Source organism: Hemitrygon akajei, chromosome 24 (genome assembly GCF_048418815.1).
Source record: "Hemitrygon akajei chromosome 24, sHemAka1.3, whole genome shotgun sequence".
In the NCBI taxonomy this organism is placed as follows: domain Eukaryota; kingdom Metazoa; phylum Chordata; class Chondrichthyes; order Myliobatiformes; family Dasyatidae; genus Hemitrygon; species Hemitrygon akajei.
The window spans coordinates 8627479-8641020 of NC_133147.1; the positions used below are offsets into that span (position 1 = coordinate 8627479).

Consider the following 13542-nt stretch of genomic DNA (forward strand, 5'->3'; position numbering starts at 1 on the left):
TCTGATTCTCGGTGGATATAAGTTCACCGTTGCTGCTTATCTCAGTCCACCATTGACCACAGACTTTAGTGAGACCGGAACGTCTCAACATGGAGTAAAATTAGCAGAGCATGCTTGCAGAGCATTTCCTGTTGGCTGTACAGGGTACAGCATTGACTCTTTGGTTCCTGCTTCTTCACACTTGGTGAGGAGATATTAAGCCAGATCTTCTGTTTGATGTTATTTATTTATGGGACGTCACTTTCTCAGTACAGGAGTCACTCACTTATTCTTGACTGAGCAGTTTACTGGGCCATAAGATCATAATTCATAGCGAAATTAGGCCATTTGGCCTATTTGAGTCCACTCTGCTATTTGATCATGGCTGCTTTTTTCCCTCTCAACCCCATTCTTCTGCCTTCCCCCTCGTAATCATTGCCGTGCTCTCTTCTCGCTGCAGCCATCAGAAAGGAGGTACAAGGGCCTCAGGACTCTCACCTTCAGGTTCAGGAACAGTTATTACTCCTCAACCATCAGGCGCTTGAACCAAAGGGGAAAACTTCACTCAACTTCATGTGCCCCATTATAGAAATATTCCTATAGACTCACTTTCAAGGACTCTTCATCTCGTGTTCTCAATATTTATTGCTTATTTATTTATTTTTATTACTTCTTTCTTTTCAGATTTGCACAGTTTGTTGTCTTCTGCACTCTGGTTGAAAACTCTAAGTGGGGGGGGGCGTTCCACTGATTCTGTTATAGTTACTATACTAACAGTACTACTAACAGTCTTTTTCTTTTCACATATCTATAATCTTTACAGTCAGTTTTTATGTTCCCTGCTAGCTTTCTCTCATAATCTTTTTTCCCTTTCCTAGTTAAGCCCTTTGTCCTCCTCTGCTGGTCTCTGAATTTCTCCCAGTCCTCAGGTGTGCCGCTTTTTTTTGCTAATTTATATGTTTCTTCTTTGGACTTGATACTATCCCTAATTTCCCTTGTCAGCCACGGGTGCACTACCTTCCCTGGTTTATTCTTTTGCCAAACTGGGATGAACAATTGTTGTAGTTCACCTATGCGATCTTTAAATGCTTACCATTGCATGCTTGCCTCACTACTAACAGTAGTAGTGAGGTTGGGGATGGCATTAAACAGGAAATTAGAAATGTGTGCAATAAAGGAACAGTAGTTATAATGGGTGACTTCAATCTACATATATATTGGGTGAACCAAATTGGTAAGGGTGCTGAGGAAGAAGATTTCTTGGAATGTATGCGGGATGGTTTTCTGAACCAACATGTCGAGGAACCAACGAGAGAGCAGGCCATTCTAGATTGGGTATTGAGCAATGAGGAAGGGTTAGTTAGCAATCTTGTCGTGCGACGCCCCTTGGGCAAGAGTGACCATAATATGGTGGAATTCTTCATTAAGATGGAGAGTGACATAGTTAATTCAGAAACAAAGGTTCTGAACTTAAAGAAGGGTAACTTTGAAGGTATGAGATGTGAATTAGCTAAGATAGACTGGCAAATGATACTTAAAGGGTTGACGGTGGATATGCGATGGCAAGCATTTAAAGATCGCATGGATGAACTACAACAATTGTTCATCCCAGTTTGGCAAAAGAATAAACCAGGGAAAGTAGTGCACCCGTGGCTGACAAGGGAAATTAGGGATAGTATCAAGTCCAAAGAAGAAACATATAAATTAGCAAAAACAAGCGGCACACCTGAGGACTGGGAGAAATTCAGAGACCAGCAGAGGAGGACAAAGGGCTTAATTAGGAAAGGGAAAAAAGATTATGAGAGAAAGCTGGCAGGGAACATAAAAACTGACTGTAAAAATTATAGATATGTGAAAAGAAAAAGATTGGTTAAGACAAATGTAGGTCCCTTACAGTCAGAAAAAGGTGAATTGATCATGGGGAACAAGGACATGGCAGACCAATTGAATAACTACTTTGGTTCTGTCTTCACTAAGGAGGACATAAATAATCTTCCGGAAATAGTAGGGGACCGAGGGTCTAGTGAGATGGAGGAACTGAGGGAAATGCATGTTAGTAGGGAAGTGGTGTTACATAAATTGAAGGGATTAAAGGCAGATAAATCCCCAGAGCCAGATGGTCTGCATCCCAGAGTGCTTAAGGAAGTAGCCCAAGAAATAGTGAATGCATTAGTGATAATTTTTCAAAACTCCTTAGATTCTGGATTAGTTCCTGAGGATTGGAGGGTGGCTAATGTAACCCCACTTTTTAAAAAAGGAGGGAGAGAGAAACCGGGGAATTATAGACCGGTTAGTCTGACATCGGTGGTGGGGAAAATGCTAGAGTCGGTTATAAAAGATGTGATAACAGCACATTTGGAAAGAGGTGAAATCATCGGACAAAGTCAGCATGGATTTGTGAAAGGAAAATCATGTCTGACGAATCTTATAGAATTTTTTGAGGATGTAACTAGTAGAGTGGACAGGGGAGAGCCAGTGGATGTGGTATATTTGGATTTTCAAAAGGCTTTTGACAAGGTCCCACACAGGAGATTAGAGTGCAAACTTAAAGCACACAGTATTGGGGGTATGGTATTGATGTGGATAGAGAATTGGTTGGCAGACAGGAAGCAAAGAGTGGGAATAAACAGGACCTTTTCAGAATGGCAAGCAGTGACTAGTGGGGTACCGCAAGGCTCAGTGCTGGGACCCCAGTTGTTTACAATATATATTAATGATTTAGACGAGGGAATTAAATGCAGCATCTCCAAGTTTGCGGATGACATGAAGCTGGGCGGCGGTGTTAGCTGTGAGGAGGATGCTAAGAGGATGCAGGGTGACGGATAGGTTAGGTGAGTGGGCAAATTCATGTCAGATGCAATTTAATGTGGATAAATGTGAGGTTATCCACTTTGGTGGCAAGAACAGGAAAACAGATTATTATCTGAATGGTGGCTGATTAGGAAAAGGGGAGGTGCAACAAGACCTGGGTGTCATTGTACACCAGTCATTGAAGGTGGGCATGCAGGTACAGCAGGCAGTGAAAAAGGCGAATGGTATGTTGGCATTCATAGCAAGAGGATTCGAGTACAGGAGCAGGGAGGTTCTACTGTAGTTATACAAGGTGAGACCACACCTGGAGCATTGTGTGCAGTTTTGGTCCCCTAATCTGAGGAAAGACATTCTTGCCATAGAGGGAGTACAAAGAAGGTTCACCAGATTGATTCCTGGGATGGCAGGACTTTCATATGAAGAAAGACTGGATCGACTGGGCTTATACTCACTGGAATTTAGAAGATTGAGAGGGGATCTTATTGAAACGTATAAAATTCTAAAGGGATTGGACAGGCTAGATGCAGGAAGATTGTTCCCGATGTTGGGGAAGTCCAGAACGAGGGGTCACAGTTTAAGGATAAAGGGGAAGCCTTTTAGGACCGAGATGAGGAAAAACTTCTTCACACAGAGAGTAGTGAATCTGTGGAATTCTCTGCCACAGGAAGCAGTTGAGGCCAGTTCATTGGCTATATTTAAGAGGGAGTTAGATATGGCCCTTGTGGCTAAAGGGATCAGGGGGTATGGAGAGAAAGCAGGTACAGGGTTCTGAGTTGGATGATCAGCCATGATCATACTGAATGGTGGTACAGGCTCGATGGGCCGAATGGCCTACTCCTGCACCTATTTTCTATGTTTCTATCCTATAGATTTGTAGAACATGCTCACAAGAAAATGAATCTTAGGATTTTATATGGTGACATACGTGTACTTTGATAATAACGTTTACCGAACTTTGCCTTATGAATTAAGAACCTATCAATCTCTGATTTAAATATATCCAGCGACTTGGCCTCCATTGCAGTGAATACCACATATCATCCTCTGGTTAAAGAAATTCCTCCTCATCTCTGTTCCAAATGAACACCCCTCTATTCTGAGGCTGTGCTCTCTGGTCCTAGACTCCACCATCACAGGAAACATCCTCTCCACATCTACTCTGTCTGGACCTTTCAATATTTGATAGCTTTTAATGAGATTCCCCATCGTACTTCTAACCTCCAGTGGGTACAGGCCCAGAGCCATCAAATGCTCCTCATACATTAGCCTTTCATTCCAGGGATCAGTGTGGTGAACTTCCTCTGGACCCCCTCCAATGTCAGCACATCCTTTTTTATATATGGAGTCCAAAAATGCTCACAATATTTCAAGCGCACACTGCACAGGGGCAGGAGGAGAATGGTAGTGTACCAGCCCTGCTCCCCATAAGCCACTTTGCCCATTCCACAGGGGACCGAGGGTCTGGAGTCAAGTATAGGCAGGGCCGAGTAAGAACAGAAGATCCTGTCACTGTCTGTAAGGAGTTTGTACGTTCTCCCCGTGACCGCGTGGGTTTCCTCCGGGTGCTCCAATATCCTCCCACTGTCCAAAGATGTACCGGTTTAACTGGTCATTGTGAATTGTCCCGTGATTAGGCTAGGGTTAAATCGGGGGTTACTGGGTGGCACAGCGTAAAGAGCCAGAGGGCCTATTCCGCACTGTATCTCAATAAATAAAAAGAAAAATTCCTCTCCTTCAGTATATTGGAGAACTTGATAGATTGTTTTAGATTCAAGATTGTTTAATGTTATTTCCTGTACATAAGTGTAAAGGAAAACAAAACATTAATTAATTTACTTATTGAGATACTAATGTATCCGGTGACAGATGAGGCGTATTCCTCGAGGCCTTTTCTGTTTGTGGCGGCCTCCTTGAACATCTGCTGCATTGTTCCCGACACCAGTACCGAGGGCCACCTTTCGGCTAAGATGGGTTTCGTGGCCACTGCCGAGGGGCTTTTGTTTGTATATCAAGAGGGCGTCACAGCAGAGTTTCGATTCGTGTAATGCTGTTACTGTGCCAGTGACCCAGGTTCGTCGCCCGCCACTGACTAAGGAGATTGTACGTTCTCCCAGTGACCACGTGGCTTCCCTGCCACATTCCAAAGCTGGGCAGATTGGTAGGTTAATTGGCCACATGGGTGTAATTCAGGATTGTGGGCTGATTTCGGGTTTGTAACTGTGCTGTAAATAAATACATAAATTTGTCCAACTTCGCTGAAATCTACCCTGATCTTCCTAATCTGGTAATGCTTTCTTTTTTCTGGGCCATCTCGCTGGAGATGAGAGTACTGACCTTCACTTGATGACCTGACTCAGGGACCCCGTGGTGAGCTGACTTGACCCATGACTTTCGAGCGGAGGTTTTGGCTTTACGGACAGTGTCCTAGCCTTGGGACAGAGACTGCGTCCCAGCATATAGTGAAGGTCCTGGTGATATGCCCTCAGTGGCCACTGTATTAGATGCCCCCTGAACCTAATTAAGTAATCACTGGGTGTATGTTTGTTGTCTGTTTGGATTTCTGGCACTCAGTCTGCCCCTGTTACTCAGAAGGGAAAGGGGGTGGGGGAAGGCGCTCTGTGGCGATGGGGATTTGTTAGTTGGGGAAAGGACAGGAGGTTTTGTGGGCAGAACGAGAGCCCCGGCTTGTATGTTGTCTCTCAGGTGCCAGGGCTTGGGATATCTCGGAGAGTCCCAAGCATTCTTAAGTGGGAGGGCGAACAGCCAGAGGCTGTGGTCCATGTAGGTACTGATGACGTGGGTATGATGAGTGAAGAGGTTCTGCACAGGGACTTCAGGGAGTTAGGTGTTAAGTTAACGGGCAAGACCTCCAGGGTTGTGATCTCAGGGTTGCTACCCGTGCCACGTGCTAGTGAGGCAAGAACTAGGAAGATTATACAGTTCAATATGTGGCTAAGGAGTTGGTGCAGGAGTGAGGGTATAAGAGTTTTGCATCATTGGGCTCTCTTCCAGGGAAGGTGGGACTTGTGCAGAAGGGACAGTTTGCACCTGAACTGGAAGGAGACTAATATCCTAGGGGGTAGGTTTGTTAATGCTGCACTGTGGGGTTTAAACTAGAGTTGCGGGGGGGATGGGAACCAGAGTGCCAGAACAGTTAGTGGAGAGGTTGTGGAGGCAGATGTTGGTAAGACCTCAGACAAAGTCAGGAATCAAAAGGTTGAGCCTGGTGTGACTAGTGTCCTGAGCTGCATATATTTCAATGCAACAGGTATCGTAGGAAAGGCGAAAAATAGTCCTGAAGGTGAGGTAGCTGGTTTAGTGAGGAGAGGCTGTTGATAGGGAAAAATTGCAGTCAACAGGATGAGTTGTAATGTAAAGGGTGGACAAAATTAAAAAAGGGTGAACACAGGACTGAAGGTGTTGTGCTTGAATGCGCGCAGTATATACAACAAGGTAGATGAACTTGCAGCACAGTCACAGATCGGCAGGTATGATGTTGGAGGCATCACTGAATCATGGCTGAAAGAAGATTACAGCTGGGAGCTTAATGTCCAAGGATACACACTGTATCAAAAGGACAGGCAGGAAGGCAGAGGGGGTGGTGTTGCTCTGCTGGTAAAAAATGAAATCAAATCATTAGAAAGAGATGACATGGGGTTGAAAGGTGTTGAATCATTGTGGATAGAGCTGAGGAACTGCAAGGGTAACAAGACCCTGATAGAGGTTGTATACAGACCCCCAAACAGTAGTAAGGATGTGGCCTACAAATTACAAAGGGAGATAGAAAGTGCATGTCAAAAGGACAACGTTACAATATGCAGGTAGATTGGAAAACTCAGGTTGGTGCTGGATTGCAGGAGGGGGAGTTTCTATGGCACCTATGAGATGTCTTTATAGAGCAGCTTGTGGTTGAGCTCACTAGGGGATCAGCTGTTCTGGATTCAGTATTGTGCAAGAAACTAGAATTGATTAGAGAGCTTAAGGTAAAAGAACCGTTAGGGGTAAGTGATCATAATATGATAAAATTCATCCTGAAAATTGAGAAGCTAAAGCCAGATGTATCAGTATTACAGTGGAGAAAAGGGATTTACTGAGGCATGAGAGAGGAATTGGCCAGAATTGATTGGAAAAGAACACTGGCAGGGATGACGGCAGAGCAGCAACGGCTGGAATTTCTGGAAGCAATTTGGAAGACACAGGATATATACATCCCAAAAAGGAAGAAGTATTCTAAAGGAAAGATGACACAACTGTGGCAATCAAGAGAAGTCAAAGCTGACATAAAAGTCAATGAGAGGGTATATAATGGAACAAAAATTAGTGGGAAGTTAGAGGATTGGGAAGCTTTTAAAAACCAACAGAGGCATCATTGGGAAGGGAAAGATGGAATATGAAAGTAAGCTAGCCAATAATATTAAAGAAGATACCAAAAATTTCTTCAGATACATCAAGTGTAAAAAAATGGTGAGAGTGGATATCAGACCACTGGAAAACGATGCTGGAGAGGTAGTAATGGGGGACAACGAAATGGCAGATGAACTGAATAAGTATTTTGCATCAGTCTTCACTGTGGAAGACACTAGCAGCATGGTGCAAATTCCAGGTGTTGGGGGTCATGAAGTGAGTGAAGTTGCCATAACTAGAGAGAAGGTTCTTGGGAAACTGAAAGGTCTGAAGGTAAATAAGACACCTGGATCAGATGGTGTACACCCCAGAATTCTGCAAGAGGTGGTTGAAAAGATCAGGGAAGCATTAGTAAGTATATTTTAAGAATCACCAGATTCTGGAACGGTTCTGGAAGACTAGAAAATTGCAAATGTCACTCCACTCTTCAAGCAGGGAGAGAGGCAGAAGAAAGGAAACCATAGACCAGCTAATCTGACCTCAGTGGTTGGGAAGATGTTGGAATCAGTTATTAAGGATGAGGTCTCAGGGTACTTGAAGGCACATGATAAAACAGGCCGTAGTCAACACGGTTTCCTCGAGGGAATATTTGGCCTGACGGAGCTATTGAAATTCTTTGAAGAAATAACAAGCCAGATTGACAAAGGAGAATTCATTGATGTGTATTTGGATTTTCAGAAGGCCTTTGACAAGGTGCTCACACATGAGGCTGCTTGACAAGCTATGAGCCCATGGTATTACAGGAAAGATTCTAGCATTGACTGATTGGCAGGAGGCAAAGAGTGGGAATAAAGGGAGCTTTTTCTAGTTGACTGCCAGTGACTAGTAGTGTTCCACAGGGGTCTGTGTTTGGACCCATTCTTTTTACATTATAGGTAAATGATTGGGATGATGGGATTGATGGCTTTGTTGCAAAGTTTGCAGTCGATATGAAGATAGTTGGAGGGGCAGGCAGGTAGTTTTGAGGAAGTGGAGAGGCAACAGAAGGACTTAGACAGGCAGAGAGGGACTTGGTAGTCCTTGTGCAGGGTTCCCTAAGGGTTAACTTGCATGTTGAGACTGTGTTGAGGAAGGCAAATGCAATGTTAGCATTCGTTTCAACAGGGGTAGAATATAAAAGCAAGATGTAATGTTGAGATTTTATCAAGCACTGATGAGGTCTCAGTTGGACTATTGTGAGATGTTTTGGGCAGGAGGTTCACGGAAGCAATTCAAAGATTGAATGGTTTGTCATATGAAGAGCGTTTGATGGCTTTGGGCCTGTGTTCACTGGAATTCAGAAGAATGAGACGTGACTTCATTGAAAGTATTGAATAGTGAAAGGCCTTCTTAGAGTGGATGTGGAGTGAATGTCTGCTATGGTGGAAGAGTCTAAGTCTAGAGGACACAACCTTTATATATATTTGAGGAAAAGGTTAATAAATTCTTGATTGGTCAAGGCACGAAGAGATACAGGAAGAAGATGAGAATGGGGCTGAGAGGAAAACTGGATCAGCCATGATGAAATGGCAGAGAAGACTAGATGGGCCAAATGGCCTAATTCTGCTCTTATTTCTTATGGTCTTCTGCTGCTGTAACCCATCCCCTTCAAGTTTTGATGCATTGTGCGTTCAGAGATGCTCTTCTGCACACCACTGTTGTAAAGTGTAGTTATTTGAGTTACTGTCACCTTCCTGTCAGCTTGAACCAGTCAGGCCATTCTCTTCTGACCTCTCTCATTAACAAGGTGTTTTCACCCAAAGAACTGATGCTCACTGGATGTTTTTTTTCCTGTTTTTCACACCATTTTCTGTAAATTCTAGAGGCTGTTGTGTATGAAAATCCCAGGAGATCAGCAGTTTCTGAGATACTCAAACCGCCCCGTCTGGCACCAACAATCATTCCACAGTCAAAGTCACTCAGGTCACATTTCTTCCCCATTCTGACGTTTGGCCTGCTCAACAATTGAACCTCTTGACCATGTCCACATGCTTTCATGCATTGAGTTCCTGCCACGTGATTGGCTGATTGGAGATTTGTATTAACGAGCAGGTGTGCAGGTGGACCTAATACATTGGGCATTCTGTGTAAGAGACTGCAGATCAGAATCAGGTTTAATATCGCTGGCATTCGTCATGAAATTTGTTGGCTTTGTGGTAGCAGTACAACGCAATACATAATAATAGAGAAAATTAAATTACAGTAAATATATAGATAGATAGGTAGTGTCTATAAAGAGTATTCACCCCCTTCACCCCCCCCCCCCCTTGGAAGTTTTCATGTTTTATTGTTTTACAATATTGAATCACAATGGATTTTATTTGGCTTTTTTGACACTGTCCAATGGAAAGAGACTGGAAGTGAAAGCAGATCTCTACAAAGTAATCTAAAGGAATTGTCATCCTGCGGGATGTCGAGCTGAAACACTGTCAGTTTCTTTTCTCTCACAGATTCTGCTTGACCCCCTGGGTTCCTCTAGCAGTTTGTTTGCTGCTTCCTGGAGATATTCTTGCTGATTTTTCAGTAACCATGAGCTGTGAAATATCGATATTGTGTAAAAAGACTTTGCCATCTGCACAGATGCCAAGATAGTGGTGGTTTCACCGTCCAGAGTTCCTGCTGATGACTCACGGTCACAGCTCTTTGTAACTGTGACAATCATTTGTATTTGATACTTCCGAGTTAAAAAAACTTCAATCTTGATTTTCTCCCCGCAGAGGCACGGACTGACTGTTCACCAAAAGGAGCATCTCTGTATCGTCTCCGGGGAAGTGGCCATTCACCATGAGCGGCTGTGAGTACTGGCAGTCTAGTTGACGTAGTGAACTGCTGCAGGGCACGTTGACAATGGGTACGTGGGAAATGGGAGCAGGAATAGGTCTCCCGCCTCCTTCCAGCTGCCATAGAGTCCTACACCACTGCAGTACAGAAACAGACCCTTTGGCCCATCTAGTCCATGCTGAACTATTATTCTACCTACCTGCACCTGGCCCATAGCTCTCCATCCCCCCCCCATCCATGTACCTATCCAAATTTATCTTATTTGTTGAAATCAAAATCACATTCACCACTTGTGCTGGCAGCTTGCTCCACACTCTCACCAGTTTCCCTTTAACTATCTCACCTTTCACCCCTAGCCCATGACCTCTTGTTCTAGTTTCAGCCAGCCTCAATGGAAAAAGCCTGCTTGCCTTTACCCTCAAAATTTTGTATACCTCTATCAAATCTCCCTTCATTTTCCTACCTCGAGGGAATAAACTCCAATCCTATACAACCCTTCTTATAAGTCAAGTCCTGGAACCATCCTTGTAAAATTTCTCTGCACTCTTTCAGTCTTACTGATATCCTGTAGGCAGGTGACCAGGCTTGCACACAACACTCCATGTTAGCCCTCAGCAACGTCTTGTACAACTTTAACCGTTCCACCATTTGGTCTGCTCATACCTGTCGTTCTGCAGGTGGAGGGGTTAAGGTGTCTGAGGGGATAATGCGCCAACTCTTAGCATCTCTCATTACTCCTTCCAAACTGTTTAACATTTGCACGGAAACAGCGAAAAGGTCACAGACAGCGATTTGTAACTAATACCCCGTTTCACAGATCTCGACAGGCATTTACATCCTGGTACAGTGCAACAGACCAGAATCAGAGTCAGCTTTAATATCACTGGCATATATTGTGAAATTTCTCGTTATGTGGCAATACATAAAAATAAAAAGTACTTTAAATTACAGAAGGAAGTATATAATAAGCAAAAAATTATCAAGATCATGAGGCAAAGGTGCTTGAAAGTGAATCCATAGACTTCAGCAATAGTTCCTGTTGGTGAGAGTGAAGATATCTCCTTTGGTTCAAGAGTTCGAGAGTCAAAGGGTATCAACTGTTCCTGGACCTGGAGGTGTGAGTCTTGAGGCTCCTGTGGATGGTCCCTGGGGTCCGTAATAGACATTGTAAATGCTTCTTAGCTGACCTGTTTAATTCACCGTCTCGGAGGTGGGTCAGTTGTTGGGGTTGTCGATCAGCTGCTTAGCAGCAAGTGCTGTCTAGTTTCTACCCACCCGGAATCTTTACTATCTAGAGATACAGCACAGTAAAAGGCCTTCCGGCCCAACGAGTTCAGCTACTCCCCTCTGACCCGTACGTTAGGCCCACACAGTCTCTCCTCACCTCAGTCTTTCCTCCTGATGCTGAAGTCATTACTTAGGAATCGCTGTTTCTCCAGAGATAGTTTAGCCATGCTTCCGGTTCCAACACAGCATTTGCACAATAAAACAGAACTGAACAACGGCAGCAAAAACAGGACTAGTTCCTCCCTCTCTCAGACACACACACTCTCTCTCTCTCTCTCTCTCTCCTCTCTCCTCTCTCTCTCTCTCTCTCTCTCTCTCTCCTCTCTCCTCTCTCTCTCTCTCTCTCTCTCTCCTCCAAAAGTGCACGCCTCCAGGCCTCCAGCCCCCAGTGGACTAGCAGACAACAGGCCTCTCACTTCCCCAGTTGACTTCAGCCTCGTAGACCCAGGGCTTCAGCCATTGGGTTTTGAATTCCAGACTTCCAGACAAATTTGGGGCTTCCGGCTTTGGTCTTCATTATCCGCCTCAGGATGAGCTGATTATGGAAACCTGAACTCAAGGCCTTGATCACTAGTCTCGCCAACTTGTACACCTGGGGTTGGGGGGGGCATCAGCTCTTGTCCACCGCACTCGCCAGCCTGACATCCGCATCGCTGGTTCTCAAGCGCGGTGTGCGGACCCTCTGCCTGTGGTTTTAAATATATAAAAAGGAACAGAAGTTTGTGTGGGCTCCTGTAAAACTGCAGAGAGTTACGACTGGTTTTTGCGTACTACGCCCAGCTTGCCCCATCGGTTCTCATTCGCTCATTGATTCTCAGTGTAAGATGGGGGATACGACGTTAATGTGGGAGGTTAACGTCACCGCTGGTGCACCGTCACAAGGCTTCCTCTTCTTCCTGATTTTCCCGCTAACTACACCAACGTGACTCACCTCTTACCGAATCAAACCCCGCTTCTGCGTAATGTGGGCCTGACTGTTCTGTGCAGTGTTTGGCCTTGTGGTGGAGGCGGTGTCTCTGCCAAGGTTGTGGCACAGAGCGTCCTGGTTTTTGAAGTTTGTGGGGATGGTTTTGGGGACAGAGAGGGGGAAGGGTTTTGGGACAGGGATGTGGGGGAGTTAGAGGTCTGGCTGGAGACTAGGCCTCTGCTCGATGTTCAAAGGCCAGCAAGGTGGATGGGTGATGAAGGACGCCCGGAATCTAGGTTGCTGCTCTGCACTCTGCCCTCCAAGGGCAGCAATGCTGACGTGGGATAAAGGAGATCCAGAGTTCAGGCCCCTGCTCTGCATTTGAAGACCAGTGATGTGGATGTTAGGCTGGCGAGTGCTCTGGACAAGGGCTGGTGGCCCAGCAGGTCAGTGAATCCTCACAGGTCGATGGGTCCCGGGATCGGATGTCTGTGTGAACAGGAGGCTCGAGGGCCACTGTCACCCTAGGTATGCAAGTTGCCGAGTCCGGAGTTCGAGGCCTTGAGTTTGGGTTCCTGTCGATGGCTCGTCCTGGGGTTTATATTGAAGACTGAAGCCTGAAGTTTGATCAGAAGTCTGAATTTGAAACCCAGTGGCTGAAGCTCTGGGTCTATAAATCTGAAGTCAACTGGGGAAGTCGAAACACGAGGAAATCTGCAGATGCTGGAAATTCAAACAACAACACACACAAAATGCTGGTGGAACGCAGCAGGCCAGGCAGCATCTATAAGGACAAGCACTGTCGACGTTTCGGGCCGAGACCCTTCGTCGGGACCCTTAGTCAGGACGAAGGGTCTCGGCCGGAAACGTCGACAGCGCTTCTCCTTATAGATGCTGCCTGGCTGCAGCATTTTGTGTGTGTTTTTGGGGAAGTCAAAAGCCTGTTGTCTGCTCAAGGCCGGAGGGACTGAAGGCCTGGGGGCTTCTTCTAGTTGGAGGAAGCTAGTTGGATAGGGCTTTTCTCTTCAGAGCAAAGGAGGTTGAGAGGAGATTTGACAGATGGAGTGGAGAGCTGGAGACACTTTCTCGGGGCAGAAGTGTCTAATCCAAAGGGACATAGATTTTAGGTGATTGTAGGAAAGTATAGGGGATGTATAGGTAGATTTTACACACTGTGTTGGCACTGGAAGTGTAGAGACACTTGCGGGCAGCCCCGGCACAGCGATCGGTTGTGTTGGCTGTTAACGCAAATGACGCACTTCAATGTGTGTCCCCACGTACCCGTGGTAAACAAGTGAATCTGAGTCAGAGAGGCCTCACCCACATTGCTTTGCCTGTGTGCTTGCGAGGGATTCTGTGTCAAAGTTTACACCTACGTACTCTAGACCAGCCAC

General features: G+C 45.3%; 1 protein-coding gene across 2 annotated transcripts in view; it reads left to right on the forward strand.

The window, feature by feature from the left end:
• LOC140715853 (tyrosine-protein kinase Fyn-like) overlaps window positions 1-13542 on the forward strand; it is a 269606-nt gene that overhangs the window by 49351 nt on the left and 206713 nt on the right. For both annotated transcript variants that reach the window (XM_073028301.1, XM_073028300.1), the window contains one exon: window positions 9891-9967. The gene's annotated coding sequence lies outside the window, so the exon portion shown is untranslated. The remainder of the gene's footprint in view (window positions 1-9890; window positions 9968-13542) is intronic.